Raw genomic sequence first — 20,370 nt, 5'->3', positions numbered from 1 at the left:
CCAAAGTAAACATCTGTTCCTTACTCTGGTGTTTCTATCGGATTCAGATACGACAGAGTCACAAGGGCTTCAGTGTTTATCCCCAGGATTCTATGAGCCTCTGACCACTAATAGGTTATTTTAAATCTTTTTCAGTCTAAAATTAGGCAGGAGAGTACTGACAATCTACCCCATGGAAAATGGGTAGACTGCTAGAGTAAGACTTTGAGGAGCAAAAAAAGTTCTAAATATAAAGAAAAGATTGATAAATTTAATCATATTAAAAATGGTTAAAATTTCTATTTGTCAGACACCAGAAGAAAAAACTTAAGCCATAAATTGAGAAGTTATATACCACGCATAAAACTGAATGATGAACAGCCAATCTGAATAAATCCTGTAAACCAATAAGAAAACCTCAAATAACCCAAGCAATTCACCAAGGAGTAAGACTGATTAGCTAATATTAAAATATACACTAAATCAGGGAATTGAAAATGAAAACAGCAGGCAGATATGTTTTTCACACCTATCATGTTAGCAAGAGAGAAATCCCTAGTAACACCAAGTGGTAGTTGTAGTATCATAGGAAAACAGAAACTCAAATATTGGTGGTAGGATTGTAAAATTTTAGAGAGCAATTTGAGGATTCCTAGTAGAGTGGATCTTACCCTATGACCTAGCAAGCTCACCTTTCATTATTTATTCAAAAGAAATGCACAAAGACATATGGTTCAAAGATGCTTAATACAGCACTATTAATGAGAGGCAATTAGAACAGAATCAGAAGCAACCTAATTGTCCATCCATAAGGGAATATACAAGCAGTGGTTTATATATATGGTAGCAAATAAATCTCTTAAATCCTGATTTAAGAGATTCCAAGTTGTAAAATGCAGAAGTCACAAAGAAGAAATTAAATATGTATGTTTGTCTTGCAGTATTATTTTAGGTCCCTGATATTCCAATTACTGTTTCTTTCCCTTGCTAGTCCAAACTGAAAACCTAGTGGCATATCCCTCCTGCTTTCCATTAGCTCATTTCAAATATTTGCAACTCTGAAGAATTAATGTGAATAGGATAGATATAGATAAAGAGACATCTGGCTCAAAAACAACACGATGGAAACTGCTGATATCTCTGGAGCCACTGAGCAACTTCCATGCTCTGCCCTGTCCCATCGCTGAATCTCTGCAGGCAGGAGGCAAGGACCTGCTCACCAGCCGTAGTCAGCCGTAATTAAGTAGCCTGGGCATTTCCCACGATTGTTTGTAAGGACTTCCCATTTGCATAAATAGAACACAAAAATACCTTTCTTTTTAAGTTTAGCAATGGTATTCTGTGTATTATGACCATTTCCCTCCCATTCTCTGCTGCTAACCTTTTCACCAATATCAAACAGAAGAATCTCCCAGTTCTGCATATGATTCTTAATTGAGAATGTCATTTTAAGCTTCTTTTAGGAGGTCCCTGGTTCTCTGACAATAGGAAGCAGCAGTGTTTGAGATTCCGGTTGGACAAGCCCAAAGCAGAGACCCAGGAAAACCTTCAGTTTCCCCGGAATTCCCTCGGAGAATGCAAGCAGCAGCTGGTCCATACTATTTTTGGGATTCCACCTGAATTCCAAATTCCATTGCATCACGGAACTCGGTTGTGTAGCCTAACTAATGACCCAGGTTGCTGTTTTCTACAAAGCCAGATCAAACCAGCAGACAGCTACCTGCAAATGGGCTCTGAGAAAACTAGCTTTGAGGCAGGCAGAGGCAGCGCCCTCACTTGAAAGGCACCACATTTAAGATTCAAGACTGCAGTGATTTGAGTAAACAAAACTTACCTTCTAAAACTCTACCCTCCCCAGGATTTCCTTTCATCGCTGAGGATTCGGGTTGATTTTACCAGCAAGGATAAAGAAAGGGCATGCCACATTAATTTTGGTCAAACATTAATTTATCTTTTAAAAAAAACTTTTCAGTTTAATGAGACAGAGTTATGAGAAAAGAGCCTATTTAAAAGGTTGATGCCCTCTTGTTAGAGTGAGAGTTTTACAGGAACAGGGGAAGCTGAATGGACAGGAAGGGTAGGTTAATATACCTTGCCCATGGAATCAAGCCCAAATGCTTTTGTGAGGAGAAGATGGATTCTGAATTCTGACTGCCTGACTCCCCATCTAGCTCCACCTCTTCCTGGCTGTGAGACCTTGGCCATGTTACTTAAATTTGACAAGCCTGGTTTGTTTACCTGAGTGAGGACTAATGGGGCGATGCCTTGGAAAGCCCTGAATATCCAGAGCATTCCCTGGATGTCTGCCACAACTATTACTCTTATTTTCTCTCCTGCTGCTGCTTCCTGCCTCACACCCTATACTCTAGCCATAACAGACTACTAGTTTGATAAGCACCCTTAAAGCCCCATGCAACCTCATGCACCAAGTCCTTGCACAGAGTCCACTTAGGTGGGTGAATATTTCTATCAGCTAGGGCACCAACAAGAAAGAGACAGCACTCTCAAATGAAATAGTTAGGGGAGGGTTTAATACAGTAATTATTTATACAGGTGTGGGCAGTGGGGAGGGAAACCACAATGGATAGGACAGGACTCCAGGACAGTAACATCAGGGCTGTCACTGTCCTGCGCCTAGGGTACTGGAATCCAGAGCAGGGAGAGCTATGTGGCGCGGACTGCCTGGCAGGTGCAGTGACCTTCAGAAGAGGAATGCTGCCAACTCATGGCAATGCTAGAGGGAGAGAAATAAATGCCCCAACCACATTCTCCTCTTTCTGTCTGATATCTGCAGTGTTCCTGGTTGTCCACACCTCAGTCCAGTTGATAAAGTCCATAGGAGCCAGCCTGCACAGAGAGCAGGTAGGAGAAGAGGTAGGAGATGATGGTAAAACCAGCCTCTCTTTACCTTTGCAGGACATCTCAGAACTAATTGCTCATTGCATTGTAAAACTTCAAGGAGAGGGTAGAGTACACATTTCTCACGTTTACAAGGAGTCCCTCATGGAGTTCATGTTCCAGGTACTGCATGTTGAAAACACTGGCTAAGTGTTTCAACAATTTATTCTATGACAATGGCAGGGGCATGATTCAAAGGAATTTATTCCCAATGAACACTTTTGAAGAGCAAAGGAGAAGGAGAGCAAAGGAAAAGGATTATGTCATATGCTCTTAATTTACATCAAGGATTCTCAGTGAGATGTCTTTCCCAAAAAAGACTTGAGAAATACCCCTTCTGGGTCCTAGGGTACAAGAAGCTCTAAGCTCAGCAGAGAGGGGTGGCCCAGGCTTAGGGTCCGAATTAGTGGGGTAATCCAGGAGTATGGCCAAAGGGTGGATGGCAGTGAGGTTCTTTGGACTCTAACCATGCTCTCTTCCCCTAAGCAGTCTGGCCCTGGGGTTCAACCCCTGGGGAGGTGGTGGAGGAAGAGGTGGGAGTTGGGAAAAGCAGCTGTTTGCAGTCAGGGTGAGTGGTCTGTGAAGCTGCAGCTGAGTTGGATCTTCTCTCAGAGGACCTAGCCATTCTCTGGGGGATGGAGACCAAAATAGGTTGGCGAGAACACATAGTTCCTGAGATTAATTGGAGAAGCAGAGACTCCCCAGGGAAGTAAAAAAGGCCACTCAACTGCCCCTTTCCCATTCTCTGGAGACAGAGGCATAGACAGTGTTTACCTGCAGGTATTCACCCTGTGTGGAGCTGCCACTGGGCCAGGTTGGGGGCTTAGGAGAAACTTCATCACAGAGGAAAGACAGAGAGAATCGGCTTTCAGAAACCACACTAATCTACTGAAGGTAGAAGGGTAGAGGGCAGGCTAGAAAAGCAAACAGGAGGATACTGTAGCTTCTGGACTTTGAGAACCACTGCAGAGGCACTGGCTTGTGTGGGAGAAAGAATTCTCCTTAAGTCAGGATCCCACAGACTTCAGAGAGTGATGTCTGCTGGGCCCTGGGAGGTGATGGAGCAGGAGGAGACCTGCTCTCCAAATCAGCCCATGGCTGCACCCCCACAGTGCCTTGAGTACTAGAGCTGCTCAGTCCAATGTCCTGCTATTGAAGCACACAGGTTTTCTCAGGACAGAATACTTTAATACCATATGCTGAAATACTGTATAATAAATACACAAATCTAGGACATTTCAGTGTGAATACTACCCCTTAGTGCACACCCTGTATAACTGTATATAGCGGATCTCCATCCGCCGTGCCTGAATTTGGCAGGGTAGAAGCTAGCAGGAGGTGGGCCACCCCTCCCCAGGTGGTCGTAGACTGGCTGGACCAAAAGGCCTTTGAACAGTTGAACTGCTGAAGACCCAACTCTGAACGGCACGTTTCATTTTTTTTCCTACTGTGTGCCCTGCTCAATAGCATTCAACGGTGGTGAGCTCGTGTACGTGTGTGTGGTGTGCAGTCTTTCAAAATAACAAAATATATCCTACAAATTTCTTGAATACTAAATATCATAATAAAGTAACAATTATGTGTACATTCAACCAAGCACCAATCATTTTGCTGTTGCAGGTTTCTTCATTTTGGAACTAAAAATTGCTCTGGGTCTCATTTTTTGTAGGTCCATGAATATCAAGAGCCCTGGCCCTGGGACTGAAAGTGGGAACAGATAAAATGACCCCAGTCCATGTGAGTGTGTGTATATGTATGGATGCATATGTGTATATATGTCTGTATGTTTATGGGCACATGCATGTGTGTGTGGGTGTGGGTGTGTGAGTAATGTGTGTGTACGTGTGTGTGATGGGAGCAAGGGATGGGTGTGTAACTCTTGTCAGCACACTAGTCAGTCTATTGCATGATAAGGTTTCAGAGTGCTGCATCTTCTCCTCACTCTACCCCACCACATTCTGCCTATACTATACTTATTTCCAGAAAGCCCTACAAATTTATTTCTGAACATTCCATCCCAGAATTCTCAAAGCCAGTCCACATTTTCTCTGCCAAAATCCAACACAGTTAATTGTACCCATCTGGAATACCACATATGGATACATGCACTCCCAGCACACTAACCTAGCATGGGCTATTGATGAAATTTCTGCAAAAATCTCAAAACAGTGTTCCAAGGGTCAGAAAAAGAAAGGATTGTTCACTTCTAACAAATTTTCTAGTTAGATGAAATGAGACAGTTGGGTTATTTTTTTTTCTTTATGAAACCAAATGTGCATATTCAATCCAAAATAAAAGTAGCCAAATGACTTTATGTGATGTAAATGATCATAACTTTACAGTAAGATGGCATCCATGGAGTTCCTAGGTCCTTCAAGGCCTCACCTAGCAAACAAATTTGGATAAGGTTTCCCTCTTCTTTTGTCTAGTTGGAGAACATTCTATGTTTTCCAGGGAAGATGGTGGTACTTAATCATTCGCCTCTCAAAAGAAGCTCATACTTCCCTCCCATCCTTTCTTCATAGTGAGAATCACGTGGACACCCACTAAAGATACACATTCCTAGGCTCTCTATTAGAATAGCCTGATTTAGTAGGTCTTGGTTAGGGCCCAGGTGTCTGTATTTGTAACATGTAACCCCAAGCGATTTTTTTAACTTTTTAATTGTATAGCGTAACATATATAAAAGCAAAGAAATAAAAAAGCAATCGTTTTCAAAGCACCTTTCAACAAGTAGTTACAGGACAGATTCCAGAGTTTGTCATGGGCTACCATATGAGCCTCTCAGATTTTTCCTTCTAGTTGCCCCAGAATACAGGAGGCTAGAGGGCTTAAAAATTTTTTTTATCATCACAATCGACCTTTTTTTTCTTTTTTTGTGAAAAATAGCATTTATACAAAAAAGCAATAAATTTCAAAGCACAGCACCACAATTAGTGGTAGAACATATTTCAGAGTATGACATGGGTTATAATTCTACAATTTAGGTTTTTACTTCTAGCTGCTCTAAGATACTGGAGACTAAAAGAGATATCAATTTAATGACTCAGCATTCATATTCATTTGTTAAATCCTATCTTTTCCGTATAACTCCACTATCACCTTTGATCTTTCCATCCCTCTCTTTAGGGGTGCTATCCCAAGTGGTTCTTACTTCCAAAAGGGCCTGCGAAATACCAAATGAGGACAAACTATATGCAATGACAATGATCAGTTAACCTATGCACTAGTATATACACATACCACCGAACTCCAAAAGAATATTCACATTATTAATTTTCTGAATTTTGATGCGTGTATTGCATGATGTTTAAGAAGTCCTCTGAGGATGTTACCTGATTGGGGGTTCAAATTTACATTTAACAGACTGCTAGCATAGATGTGAATCTATAGTGTAAGAAAATGGACTATGCCAGTCAAACCCTGGCAGGCTATCCAGCTCTTGCCTCACCATGGAACTGCTCTCAAAAATCAACAGAATGACTGTCCCTTGACCCCTCCCACCAGTATCTGTAAGCATCACATTGGCTTTGGAACATGACAATCTGGGCTCAAAGCATAGCTCTTCCACATTTAGTTCTATGACTCTCATAAAATAGTCACTTATCCTGTCTTAGTCTCAGTTTCTACGTCTAAGAAATTGGAATAATAACAATACCTGCTACTTAGGGGAGCTATCTTAACGTCCTTGCTAAACAAACCTTCACTGACCTCTTTGGGGAGACCCTGGAAGAAGTTTGGGCTTCTTGGATGGACAAAGCTGGGTTTAGATCCTGGCTCAACCTCTCACTCACTTTGTAACCTTGGCCAAGTCATTTCGTCTCTCTGTGCTCTTCCTCATTTGCAGATTGCAGCGATTGTGACACACAGTGAACTTTCCATGACTGCAGCTTCAATTTAACAAGTGGAAATAGTTACACTGGCTGGGGAAACTAGGTGTTTTGAGGGCTTCAGAGTAAAGCAACTAACCCCAAAGTAAAGCAATTAACACTTGGTAAGATCCTGCAAGCACCTGGGGTCAAAAACCAGTTTCGCATCTCAGTGAGGACAGTGTGGAACCAGTTGCTGACTGCTCCCTTGCTGGTTCCCAGCTGCATGGATGGGGTCAGGCAACTCTGGGAAAGCTGCTGCAGGTCAGCTGTTGAAGATTGAATCACATCCCCTACAAAGGGTATGTTCAGGTCCTAACCCCTGGTCCATAGACGGGAATCCTTCTGTAAATAGGACCTTTGGAGATGTTAAAGTGTGCCCAAACTGAACGAGGATGGGCCTTAGCTGAATGTGCCTGAAATCTTTACAAGCAAAGGAAATTGGACACAAAGGGGAAAACCACAGGAGTAGTAAAAAGCTAAAAGTCAACAGAACACAGAACAGAAAAGAGAAGTTACCAACATGTATACTGTCATGTGATGGAAAGGCCAAGGACCAGGATCATTTGCAGCCAACCCCAGAAGACCTGTCTTTGGGGAGAAAGATTACCTTGCTGACACCTTAATTTTGGACTTCAAGCCTCAAAACTTGAGTCAGTGTATTCCTGTTGTTTAAACCAACCCATGTGTGGTGCTTATTTTAGGAGCTGAGAAACAAGAACATCACCTGAAAGAGCTAAGTTTCAAACACTGTGATCCTGGGGGTCCTAGCAGATGGCACTCACTGCTGAACTTAGCACTGAGGGAAAGAGTCTGTCCTCCTTCGAAGAAATACCCCTCAATTTTACGTTCCAGTGACCCCAGAAAGGTCAAGGCATGCTTTTGACCCTCCGTGACTCAGTGTTCTGATTCCCTCTCTTCAGTTGGCCGACTCTTCGTTGTCCTTTAAGACTCAGCTTGGACACCATCCCTTCTGGTAGTAATAGTAATAGCTAAATTCACAAAGCTTTTTTTATGTGCTAAACAATTTAAATGAATTTTATCACATTCATTTTTCCCATGTTTGATGAGAACATCGAGCCTCAGAGAGTTCATGTGACTTGCCCAAAATCTCAGAGCTGCTAAGAGGAAGGTCTGTAATTCAAAGCCACATCTCTCAGACCAGAGACCTCATTGTACAGAATAAATTCTATGGTGTAGACAAGACAGATCTGAAACCTGAGGGAGACAATGGTCACCTCACTGCAGCCACCACAATAATTCATACCAGGGAATGGTGTCCAAGGGAATGTCAGGATGCGTAAATTATGAGGCTTCCACTAGAAGTCAGAAGGCTAAGCTGTAAGAAGGGTTTTTAGTGAAAAGGAAGATGCCGATAGCCTTAGGCAGTGAGCTTGGTCCTCTGAGGTTTTCCTCCCTCGAGCTGGGTGCCAGCAAGTTCCTATGATTTATGCTTCCAAGTCACACAGCACTCGCAGGCACTAACTCTGCAGTAGCGAAGAAAATGGATGGGCTGCCGCGGGCCGTTACCCCTGCACGCACTACGTTCCCTTAAAAGGCCTCAAGTGTATGTTCAGTTCTGACATGAGGGCAGAGCTAAATAATGGCTGGGCCTCTCTTCCCCCTTATATGGTCAAGTATTAAAATGGCACTCTCCCCTCTAATTTATGAAGCAAAGGAGGAATCTTGACCAGGAGATGGGTTATGTCTCAACAAAGAGAAGATATAAAGCTCATTTTGCTGGCAAACGACTTGTAAGACCAAATGGAACAGAATGCATACTTGCTGAGTTTTTTTGTTTTGTTTTAACCCTGAAGAATAAGCGCTTTTGTTCCTTTCTCAAATATCAACATTGCATGAAACCAGAGAACATGCAGAACTCCCCATAAGTATCAGAGAAAGTGAAAAATAACGAATAAAACCTGAAGACTTCATCCTTCATAAATTTACCCCATCCTTACACTAGCCTGTTTCCATATTATACACACATGCACACACACACAGAAGTTGAGCTTCTGAAGACAAAGGACAATCTCATTTTAAACACAACCCATTAGGGTGGGGGACCACTCAGCTACAAAGAATTCTTATCTATAAAGGGGCTCAACTATGTTTGTAGAGGCTATAAATCAAGTTTTCTCAACCAATCTCTATTCCAAGATTGGAACCAATAAAGACGAGAGGGTTTATCAAATAAGAATGTACGGAAAAGCACTTTGTACACTGTAAATCATATAATATCTACAGTTATCTCAAACACTATGATCATGTCCTCCTAGAACTATTTTTTTTAATGACAATTTATTTTTATTTAGTACACAAATGGGTTTCTTGGATGTAACCAAGTATAAGTTATGTCATTATTTTCAACTACTTTCATCCTTGTTATGATTTCCTCTCATTTGGTAAGGACCCTGAATTTATTTGAAGTACATGCTGGGCCAAATGATTAGATACTTCTAGCCTGCGTTTTAAAGAGCCAAGAAACCCTTGGGCGTTCACTATATGTTTTAGTGGCTTATTGTACACGCTAATAGCTTTGGACATTTTAAACACAGGAAACATATTCCTTCGCCATTTGCAAATTACATACATGCAAGAAGCACCTTAATGTGTAACCAAATGCTTTGTAAGAGCACTTAGAGAACCTAGACAGGGGTACAAACGACAACAATCAAGAAAACAATGTGCAACACTTCCATCAAAGTAAACTCTCAAAATTAGGTGTGTTTAATGTGAAGGCTTAATCTGGATGTTTGACTTCTTAAATCCAGAAATTTACCAATAAGACCCTGCTGACCCTTACCTGAAAATTTTCTATTTAAGATTCTCATGTAACTTAACCAACAAGGAAAGCTCTCAAGGTACTCACAGAGTCTCTCTATACCACAGATTTATTGAATGGCTACTTATGAGGCAGAAGGGGTGAGCAGATGTGAGAAGAGAATGCAGGATTCCTGGATCACTGGGTTCCAAAACACAGTGGAGCCTCTGACAACCCAAGAACCCACTGTATTCCTAAAATCCTCCCACTAACTAGAGGGCCTAGGTGAGAGATTCAGAGAGGAATGAAAAGATGCCTAGTTGTTCAACTTCTAACATTTGTAAGTGCCTCCAACTGAGAAGTTTCCTTCCAGGGGTTGAGAATCAAAGAACAGGTGTGTAGGTCTGTAGCTTAACCACCCCAGATCAGAATTACCCAGTAATCTCTTTTTAAATGCAGATTTCTGGGCTCTACTCAAAACTATTGAATCAGAATCTCTGGGAATGAGGCCCTAGAGTTTGCATTTTAACAACCTCCTCTCCATCCACCCAAACCCCAGAGGATTTTTATGCACTCTAAAGTTTAAGAACCACGGCTGTAGGCACTACAAAAATTCCTACTGAATGCAATGCAGTCCCATACCCAACTCAGGAATAGAGTCATGGCCTGACCTCAAAGTGTACTTCTCTTAGAATCTTTAGCAGAAAGGAATCTTTGGGAATAACTAGTCCAAACTCTTCATCCCTTTTGATGAGGAAAATGGAGATCCAGGCAGAGTAAACGATCTGCTCCAGGATCTTATTGTCAGCTTATGGCAGAGTCTAGTATTCAGATTATTGCTTTTTCTTGCTTTCTCCTCATCGCTTCTGGCACCCCACTCAGTCCTATTCACCCACCTTCCCAGGTTGTTTTCTTTAAAGTGTACAATAAAGCCATGGTGATCTGGAACATTGCTTCTGCTTGACCACCTCCGTTTTCTTCTGCAGAACTACCTCCTTCTCCCCCTGCATGTCACTGAAGTTGATTCCTCCTCCCCTAAGCTAGGAGAGGGCATATGACTCAACTGACATATGTGACATCATGTATGCCATATGATATATGTTGGTTTATCAACATTAATTGCTGAATCTTGAGTGTGTGAAAATGAGGAAAAAATGTTTGAAGGTACTTTCTTGGTCCAGAAGGCAATTTCCTGAAGACATTGCCCATATCTAATTCCTGCCACTCAGCCTCCTATTATTGCTTTTCTTCCCCAGGTGCATTGTCCGGGAATTCAACCTGGGTCTCCCACAGGGAAGATTAGTAGTCTATCACTGAACTACAAGCTTCCTATTACTTTTGAGACCAGCTGTCCCCTTGGTTCTAAGAGGTATTCCTTATCCATCCACTGCATTCCTTTTAAGTAACCTAAAATTTGTCTTGTGACTTGCAATCCAAGAACCCTAACTGACTCTGGTTTCCTTTTCCCAAAACTAACAACGTGCAAGTGTTTGATTTAATCATACGGAAAGCAAAGTTGGGTTTAATCTCCCTTTTGGAAGCAGAGAGGATGTAAGACTTTGTAGCTGGATGGGTAGGGTGAGGCAGTACTGGAAAACCCAAGCCCCAACCATACCCACCATTATACTTCAAATAACCCAGAATTTCTGCCTTTGATCCCCCAACATCCCACCCCCAAATGAAAAGACTTAGGATACTATCTGTGCAGCTGAAACTAGAAATATTCATGAACTCACAGCTACAAAGTGATCCAAATAACTCTTCGAAACAGTGCACTCAATCTCCTCACGATCCACTGCCAAGAAGTTTTTGGGCTCTGCCACATCGGCACAAGCAGACAAATTCTCCTTGTCAATCTGAATTTTATCTTAATGTCCTCCCCAGGGCAGCGCTACAGTCCCTCACATAGGGTACATCTGTGTGCAATTTTCACATAATAGAAGAAAGACTCAGTTATTGTAAAGCCACAAGTGCCATTAAAGGTCTTTCTGCCAAAACCCATATCGCTCTTTTCTTACAAAAGCTATACAAATCTTTATGTTTTCTGTTTGATTTGGCAGTGAGGTGAACTTTCAAACTCTGTACTTCTTGTGCTTTGAGATGATTGCCCATTTTCTTCTGCAGCTTACTTGCTGTTTACTAGGAGTCTCTAAAATTAGTGCTATTTTCTTGGAGGGGAGTTCCAAAACTCTATTACCGAAGAGACTCCCATTGGGTAGTGGCTTCAGAGCAGTGGTGAATACCCAGATAGTACTTTAGCATCTAGAGGGAAGCTTAAAGTGCATTTTTCTTTTCTTCCTTTTTTTTTTGGCATGGGCAGGCTCTGGGAATTGAACCCGGGTCTCTGGCATAGCAGGCAAGAATTCTGCCACTGAGCCACCATTGCACCACCCTTAAAATGCATTTTAATTTTAGAAGTTAATCTACAGTAAAATTGACTTTTCTGTGTGTTCTTTTCTATGAATTTTAACACACTATAGATTAACGTTATTATCACAATAAGGATACAGAACATTTCCATCACACCAAAAAATCTCCCTTCGACTATGCCTTTATATTCACACCATTCCCCCACCCCTAACTCCTGGAAACAATGGCTTTATTTTCTATCACTATAGTTTTCTCTTTTTGAGCATAATATAAATAGGATCAACAGTATGCGATCTTTTGAGACAGGCTTCTTTTACTTAGTCTAAGGTCCTTGAGATTCATGCAAGTTGTTTCATGTATAAGTAATTCCCTTTTATTGCTGAGTATATATTCCATTGTATGGATGTACCACAGTTTCTTAATCCATTTACCTGTTGAAGGGCATTGAGTTGATTCCAGTTTGGGGTCTATTGTGAATAGAGCTGTTCTAAATATCTGCATACAGGTTTTTGTGTAAATATAAGTTTTTATTTCTCTAAGGTAAATACATAAGAGTCACATTGCTAGGCACATGATAAGTATCTATTTAGCTTTATAAGTTGTTTAAAGACTGGCTGTATGTACATTCTGTGTGCCTATAGGCAGTGTATGAGAATACCACGTGATCTTCATCCTATCTACCATTTGACATTTTTCATGATAACCATTCTAATACAGATATCTCATCGTGGTTTTTATTTGCATTTCCTAATGATTAATGATATTGAACATCTTTTTAGAAGTTTATTTGCTGTCCACGTATCTTCTTTAGTGAAGCATGTGTTTGAGACTTCTGTCCATTTTTAACTGAATTGCTGTTCCAATTGTTGCAATATGTTGAAAACACTATGCTTTCTCATATGAACTGCTCTTGCACACGTGTCAAAAAATTAATTGGCTGTATTTGTTTAGGTCTATTTCTGGACTTTCTTTTCTGTTCCATTAATCTACATGTCTATCTCTTTGCCAAAACTCTTTGCCAAAGTAAAAGCACTGCTGTGTACTTTATGGTAAATCTTAAAATCGGGAAGTGTGATTCCTCCAAATTTATTCTTCTTTTTCAAAGTTGTTTTGCCTATTTTAGTTCCTTTGCCTTCTGGTGTATATATATATATATATTATATATATATATACCAAAAAATCCTGTGGGATATATATATATATATATATCCCAAAATCCTGTGGGAATTTTTTATTGGAATTGCATTCAATCTATAGATCAATTTGAACAATAAATGACATCTATACTATGTTGAGTCTTACAACTCAGCAAGATGATACATCTCTCTATTTACGTCTTCTTTGATTTTTTTAAATCAACATTTTACAGTTTTTAGCATTTCATCCTTTACATGTTTTATTAGATTTATACCTAAGTACTTCATTTCTGAGCAACTGTAAATAGCATTACTTTTTACTTTTAGTTTCCTACTTAACATTGATAATATATAGAAATCCAACTGAAAATCCAACAAAAGTGTGTTGACTTTGTATTCTCTGGCCTTGCTTTATTAGTTACTATGAATATTTTTATGAATTCCTTAAGATTTTCTATGTAGACCGTCAAGTTGTCTGTAAATTAAGAACAGTTTTATTTCACTTTTTCTAATTTGTATGGCTTTATTTCCTTTTCTTACTTTTTACACTGGCTAGGAGTTCCAGTAAAATATTGACTAGGAGTGTTGAGAGTAGACATCCTTGCCTTCTTCTCAATCTTAAGGGAAAAGCATTCAGTCTTTCACTATTAAATATGATATTAGTGGTAGGTTTTTGTAGATGTCATTTCTTAAGTTAAGGAAGTTCTGTATATTAAGAGGATGTTGAATTTTGTTAAATGATTTTTATGTATCTATTAAATGATTATGTGGTTTTTCTTTAGACTGTTGAAATAGTGGATTGCATTGATGATTTTTGTTAATTTTTTATTGTATTTTACTTATTTTTGGCATGGGCAGGCACTGGGAAGTGAACCCGGGTCTCCGGCATGGCAGACGAGAACTCTGCCTGCTGAGCCACCATGTCCCTGATTTTTGAATATTAAACTAGCCTTGCATTTCCAGGATAAGCCCCAGCTGGTCATGGTATATTATTATTATTTTTGCATATTATTGGATTTGATATATTAATGTTTTGTTAAGGATTTTTATATCTATGGTTATGAATACTGGCCTGTATTTTCTTTTTTATACCATCTTTGTCCAATTTTACTGTCAGAGGACAAACCTAGTCTCTAAAATAAGCTGGGAATTGTTCTATATCTTCTATTTCCTGAAAGAGATTTTGTAGAATTTTTGTTTTAAATATTTTGTAGAATTTGTTCGCCAAATGCAACTATCTGTACACAGAGATTTATTTTTTGAAGGTTTTAAAGTACAGATTCAATATCTTTAATAGTCAAAGGAAAACTGAACTTACCTATTTCATCTCAGGTGAGTATTGATCATATGTGTTTTTCAAGGAATTGGCCCATTTCCTCTAAGTTGTTGAATTTATGCATGAAGGTTGTTTGTATTACTTCCTAACTATCCTTTTAATGCCCACTTAGAGAGGTAGTGATACTCATTTTTCATTCCTGATATTGGAATTTGTATCTTCTCTCCTTCTCCATTCTTCTCTTTGTGAGTCCTGCTGGAGGTTTATCAATTTGGTTTCATTGATTTTCTTTACTGTTTTCCTGTTTTCAAAATAAATAACTTCTGCTCTCATCTTTATTAGTTCCTTCCTTCTGTTTGCCTTGAGTTTATTTCATGCATCCCTTTCTACTGTCTTAAATTGAAAATATGATTATTAATTTAAAAGATCTCTGTTTTTCTAATATAAGCATTTAATGCTATAATTTTCCCTCTAGGCACTGATTTATTTGCATCCCACACATTTTTATTTGTAATATACACACATATAGATAAACCTATATTTAATGTAGTTCTAACTATTTTCTAATTTCCCTGAAAACTTTCTTTTGATTCATAGATTATTCAGATGTATGCTATTTAACTTCCAAGTGTTAGATTTTTTCTGTTATCTTTCTGCTATTGATTTTTAGTCTAATTCCATTATGGCTATATTTTGTATGATTTCCTTTCTTTCAAATCTTGTTGGCTTTTTTTCATTTTTTTTTTTATTAGAGTAGTTGTAGATTTACAGAAAAATCATGTAGAAAGTACTGATTTCCAGGATATGGTAGTTTTTGTGAATGTTCCATGTATACTCGAAAAGAATACGCATTCTGTTTTTGGTTGAAATGTTCTATAAATGTCAATTACATCCAATTAGTTGATGGTGTTGTTCAGTGCTTCCATATCCCTGTGATTTTTGACAACTTGCTCTATCAGTTTGCGAGAGAGGACTGTTGATGTTTCCATCTATGATTGTGAATTTGTCATTTTTCCTTTCAGTTCGATCAATTTTGCTTCTTGTACTCTGAAGCTCTGTTTGTTACTAGGAGCATATAAATTTAGGACTGTTAAGACTTTTTGGTGAATTGACACTTTTATCTTTATGTAATGTTCCTCTTTATTCCTTGTAATTTCTTTGGCTATAAAGTCTACTTTGTCTGATATAAAAATTGACACTCTAGCTTTTTCTAAATTAGTGTTTCAATGGTATACCCTTTTTCTATTAGTTTACTTTTAACCAATCTATATCATTACATTTAAAGTCAATTTCTTGTAGACAGTCATATTCTTTTTATCCATTCTCACATTCTCTGTCTTTTAATTGGTGTGCTTAGATCATTTACATTTAATACAATTACTGATACATTTGGATTAACAGCCTATCATTTAATTATGTCTGTTCTGTTTCCTTTCTCCATTTTTTGTTTCCCTGTTACCTTTTAGCTCCATATTTTCAGATGACTTTAGCTTTTTTAGTATTTCATTGTAATTTTTTTACTATATCACTTTTTAATTTTAAAGTGATTTCTCTCTAAACTATACATACTTAACTCTCCACAGCTTTTTAAAAATATGACCATATCAGTCCCCTTATCCTCTCTCCTTTATTTGTAGTTCTCCTGTATATTATATTTGCGCGCATTGAAAGCCCCAACAGACAATGTTATAATTTTTATTTTTCACCACAAAATGTATTGTAAAGAACACAAAAAGATAGTCTATTATATTTACCCAGATATTTACCATTTCTGTTTTCTTTCTTTATTCTTGACATTCCAAGGTTCCTTACGGCATCATTTCCCTTCCGTGTGAAAAACTTTCTTTAGCAATTATTTTTTAACAGATCTGCCAGCAGTAAATTCTCTGTTCTTCATCTGAAAACATCTTTATTCCAATTCATTCCTGAGGATAATATTACTAGATATAGAATTCTTTATTGACAGCCGTTTTCTTTCACCAACTCAAAAATATTGTTTCACTGTCCTCTAGCCTGCATCGTTTCACAATCCGCAGTAATTTGAATAGTTGTTTCCCTATAAGCAATGCATCATATTTCCTCTCTGGTTGCTCTCAAGATTTTTTCTCTGTAATTAGTTTTCAGTACTTTTATTAGGATGTATGTAGGCTTGGGTTTCTTCGAGTTTATCCTAAATTCTTTGGCATTTGCTGAATTTCTTGAATCTTTAGATTGATGTCTTTCTTCAAACTTGGAAAGTTTAGAGCCATTATTTGTTCAGATCATTTGCCTTCATCACATGCTTTTTCTTCTCTTTCTGGAACTTCTGGGATAAGACTTTTGGTATTGTCAAGTCCCTGAGGCTCTGTGCATCTTTTAAATATCTCTTTTATTTCTGTTGTTGAGATTGGCTAATTCTTATTGATCCCTCTTCAATTCCAATGACTCTATCCTTTGTCATTTCCATTCTGCTCTGAAGCTCATCTATTGAGTGGTATAATTCAGTTATTGTATTTTTAGTTCTAAAATTTCCATTTGGTTCTTCCTTATATCTTCTATTTATTTGCTGACACTTCTAACTTTTCATTTGTTTCAAGACTGCTCAACCTTACTTGATAAGACATTCTTATAATAGCTACTTTAATTTATTTGTTAGTTATTAGCATGTGTTGATTATTTTTTTCCCATGCAGGTTGAAACTTTTGTGATCCTTTGCTTGCTGAGTAATTTCGGGTTGCACCCTGGACATTTTGAATATGATATTATGAGATCTGGGTCTTCTTTCAATAACATAAAAAATGTCAATATTTTTGTTTAAATAGGCAATTGGTCAAATTGGTTTCAGGTTGTCAGCTTTGATTAGTCTTCCATGGGATTAAGTTCCAATGTAATTTCAGCTTTCCAAGACTTTGCAGCACATTCCAGTTCTCAAAGTCAATGAATGCAAATTTAGGGCTAAATTCATGAATGCTCAGCTCAAGGGAGTGCCTAGTAATTCATGAAGAACTTTAAGGGTTGTTTACCCTAACTCCATCCTCTCCTGCATCTCCCTGATACTTTCCAGCATCCCTTGGGCTCTTTTTAAAACTCTAACCAAAAATCTAGGGCTTTATATTTGCCACAAGTTTTCCAAGTTTGCCCCCTAGGGTCAAATAGCAGGACAGAGGAAAAAAAAGCAATGGTCTTTTTCTCCACCCTCCTGGAACCATAGTCTCTCCAACTGAAGAGAAAGTTTCCCCTCCACAGACTCTTAGGGTTCTACTACCCCTTGTATCACAGGATTGTTTGGGAGCACAAAAGAATGGAGAAAAAAAAGGCAAATAAAGGGATAAAGGAAACAGGGGATTTCCTCACATACACACTCTCTTTGAGTGTTAACCAGAACTAGGGGACTCCACCTGAAATTCTCTACATATGTGCTGATGCCCACCCCCAGATTTCTTATGCATTTAAATTACTAAATTCAAGACTTATTTTAATGTATCTGATAGGCTCAGCAATTCCCTGTTTGGGCACAGCTTGTTGCTCCTTCTCAAAGAGCACTGACTAGTCTGTGGATAGGCTATTTGAGCTGCCCTAATTTGTTATGGCTCAAAGGTGGAGTTTTTTTGCTGGGGGGTGAGGTTGGGGTAGAGAGGAACATTATGCAATATAGAATAAGCAAAGACTTAGCAGATTAGTTCCCTTTGAAAGTATGAAGATGTTGGTACTGGAGCTGACATTTCTTGCACAACACTTCCTACAGGTCACGTGTGTCCAACACCCAGCATGCATCTAGCAGGCATAATGAATGTTAACTGAGCCATGAATTCACCAGGAACAATTGAGCACCTATAATATGAAATGCACAATGTAGGATGCTGGGGCTGTAATAGTGACAAACCAGACATGGTCTCTGATACTATGGCATTTATAATCTGATGGAGCAGACATTAGAAACAATCCAGAAATTCCACTCCAAAGTATATGCCCAAGAGAAATGTAAAACAAACGTCTACGCAAAAACTGAGCCATGAATATTCACAGAGGTATTATTCATAATAGCCAAAAGGAGAAATGACCCATATGTCCATAACAAATAGTTAAGTAAAATGTGCTATACATATAATGGAATAGTATTCTACAAAAAGGAAAGGATACTGATACATGCTGCAATATGAAGGAATCGTGAAACCATAATTGCTAAGTGAAAGAAGCCAGTCACAAAAGACTACATATTAAATGATTCCATTCATATGACAATCCAAAATAGGGAAATCTATACAGATAAGAAGTGTATTAGCGGTTGCTTAGGGCTGAGGATGGGGGGATAGGATGGTGCTTCCTGAAAAGGGCAAGTTTCTTTTTGAGGTGAAAAAAACTGCCTAAAATTGACTTTGTGTGTGGTTGCATGACTGAATGTATTAAAAACCATCAAATTGCATACTTCAAATGGATAAATTATATGGTATGTGAATTATATCTCAAAAAAGTTGTTAAAAAGTTTTTCATTGTAAAAAACAAAAAAAATAAGCAGCGAAGTAAAGAATATAAATACACATGTACTATAGAGGAAATAAGAGGCTAAGATAAAGAATAAAAGGGAGGGATCCTCTTTCAGGTAGGGTAGTCAAGAAAAGCCTCTCTAAGGAGGCAACATGGAAGCTGAGAACTAAAAGAAGAATAGGATCCAACTATGATAAAAGTAGAGGGAAGAGCATTCCTGTAAGAGAAAACTGCTATGTAAAGGCTTGGAGGCAGGAAAGGACTTAGCAAAAGAATGGCACACCTTTCTCTTCCACTCAGAAAAGCATATCAGGATGCAAGTAAGAGTGATGTTAAGAAAGAGATCATTTTTAATTAACGCCAATTTGTTAAAAAAAAAAAAAAGCAAATTAATACCAAACATTGACTCTTTATAAGCATTGATGATTTATTTGCAATGCTGCACTTCCCCTGGTTAGAATCCAGTATCACCGACAGATAAAAATTCTAACACCAGTTTTCACATCTTTCTCTATTACACAAAATTATTTACAAATGATTTTTTGCATGAGAATAGGCCCAGACATATCTGATCAATGCAAAATTCTAAACCATGCCTGCATTGGTTTGAATGGATTTCAAATCTGCACCTTGATATTTTCTGTGTTAAACCAGGAGGACTGCTTCCTTGAGGGACTCAGGGATTCTTAGGAACCTTCATAGAGGATGGTTCCAGACATCTGCAGACTGGTTCAGTCAGGTACAGTACAGACAACAGCCTATAGCCTTTCCTTACCCCATCTTTTGACCCCAAACCATCAATAAGCATAAGGCTATAAGAAACCATATCCAAATCTTTCCCAATCTCTTAATTTTATTTATATGTCTGATTTTTACCAGTTCAGTGGTCAAAATTTAGCCTTTAAGTAAAAGATCACTCTCACATGAATGCTATATCTGAGTTGGAACACAATTAAAACAAAAGCAGAAATTTGTCCATTGGACAGCAGGTCAAAAGCAACCTGTCAAAGCACGTAAGAGTGTGCATAAACACGTGGGCATCAAACTGATCTGAACTGGACAAAATAAACAAAAACTGGCCTAAATGGGAATTTGTTCAGTAGCTTCTCAGCTTTCAAAAAGCCCTGAAAGAAAAATTCAGTTTGAATATCTTGTAAGAATCTCCGAGTGGGTTTAAAGATGTGTTTATGAATCTAAGCTAAATTAGAAGGGACCTAATTTAGTTCTGCTGTCAGCAATCTTTCAAAGAGCAGATTTTTAAATTAATTTGGGACAGCCCTGAATAATTCTCTGAAATCTGGCAACATCCATTTGTAAATGTAATGATTCATGAAACACTGGAACTCTGAGCTACCATCTGCTCATTTCCTAAACAAGGAAGACATACAGAAGTGAAGAGGGAACATGCCCCAAGTGCTAGACAGCAGCAGAGCCCAAATAGAACCTGTGCTTTTGGGAGCAAATGTGACTTTGTTTGTTTGTTTGAAGGGAGGGATGGGTTATAATTTGGCAGCAGCAATTAAAATTTTGAAAGCACACTCTCTTTGATCCAGAATTTAGTTTTAGAAATCAATGCTATAGAAATATTAGTACTAGTGTGCAAACATAATACAT

At 38.5% G+C, this 20,370-nt stretch overlaps 1 protein-coding gene and 1 long non-coding RNA gene across 3 annotated transcripts in view; one reads left to right on the top strand and one right to left on the bottom strand.

The window, feature by feature from the left end:
- Nucleotides 1-20,370, bottom strand: part of PGM5 (phosphoglucomutase 5) — a 165,139-nt gene that overhangs the window by 69,495 nt on the left and 75,274 nt on the right. The window lies entirely within an intron of this gene.
- On the top strand, nt 1,644-9,055 carry LOC143673605 (uncharacterized). 2 transcript variants are annotated; one of them, XR_013170476.1, is made up of 4 exons: nt 1,644-1,798; nt 2,774-2,841; nt 4,547-4,614; nt 6,725-9,055. It is a non-coding gene; the product is annotated as an uncharacterized LOC143673605 (long non-coding RNA). The 2 variants fall into 2 exon arrangements; XR_013170475.1 differs by having other exon boundaries at nt 1,644-2,056.

This window comes from Tamandua tetradactyla, chromosome 2 (assembly GCF_023851605.1).
Source record: "Tamandua tetradactyla isolate mTamTet1 chromosome 2, mTamTet1.pri, whole genome shotgun sequence".
Taxonomy (NCBI): domain Eukaryota; kingdom Metazoa; phylum Chordata; class Mammalia; order Pilosa; family Myrmecophagidae; genus Tamandua; species Tamandua tetradactyla.
Note: the sequence above shows the minus strand (reverse complement) of the source record. Positions and strands in the feature narration are given on the sequence as shown.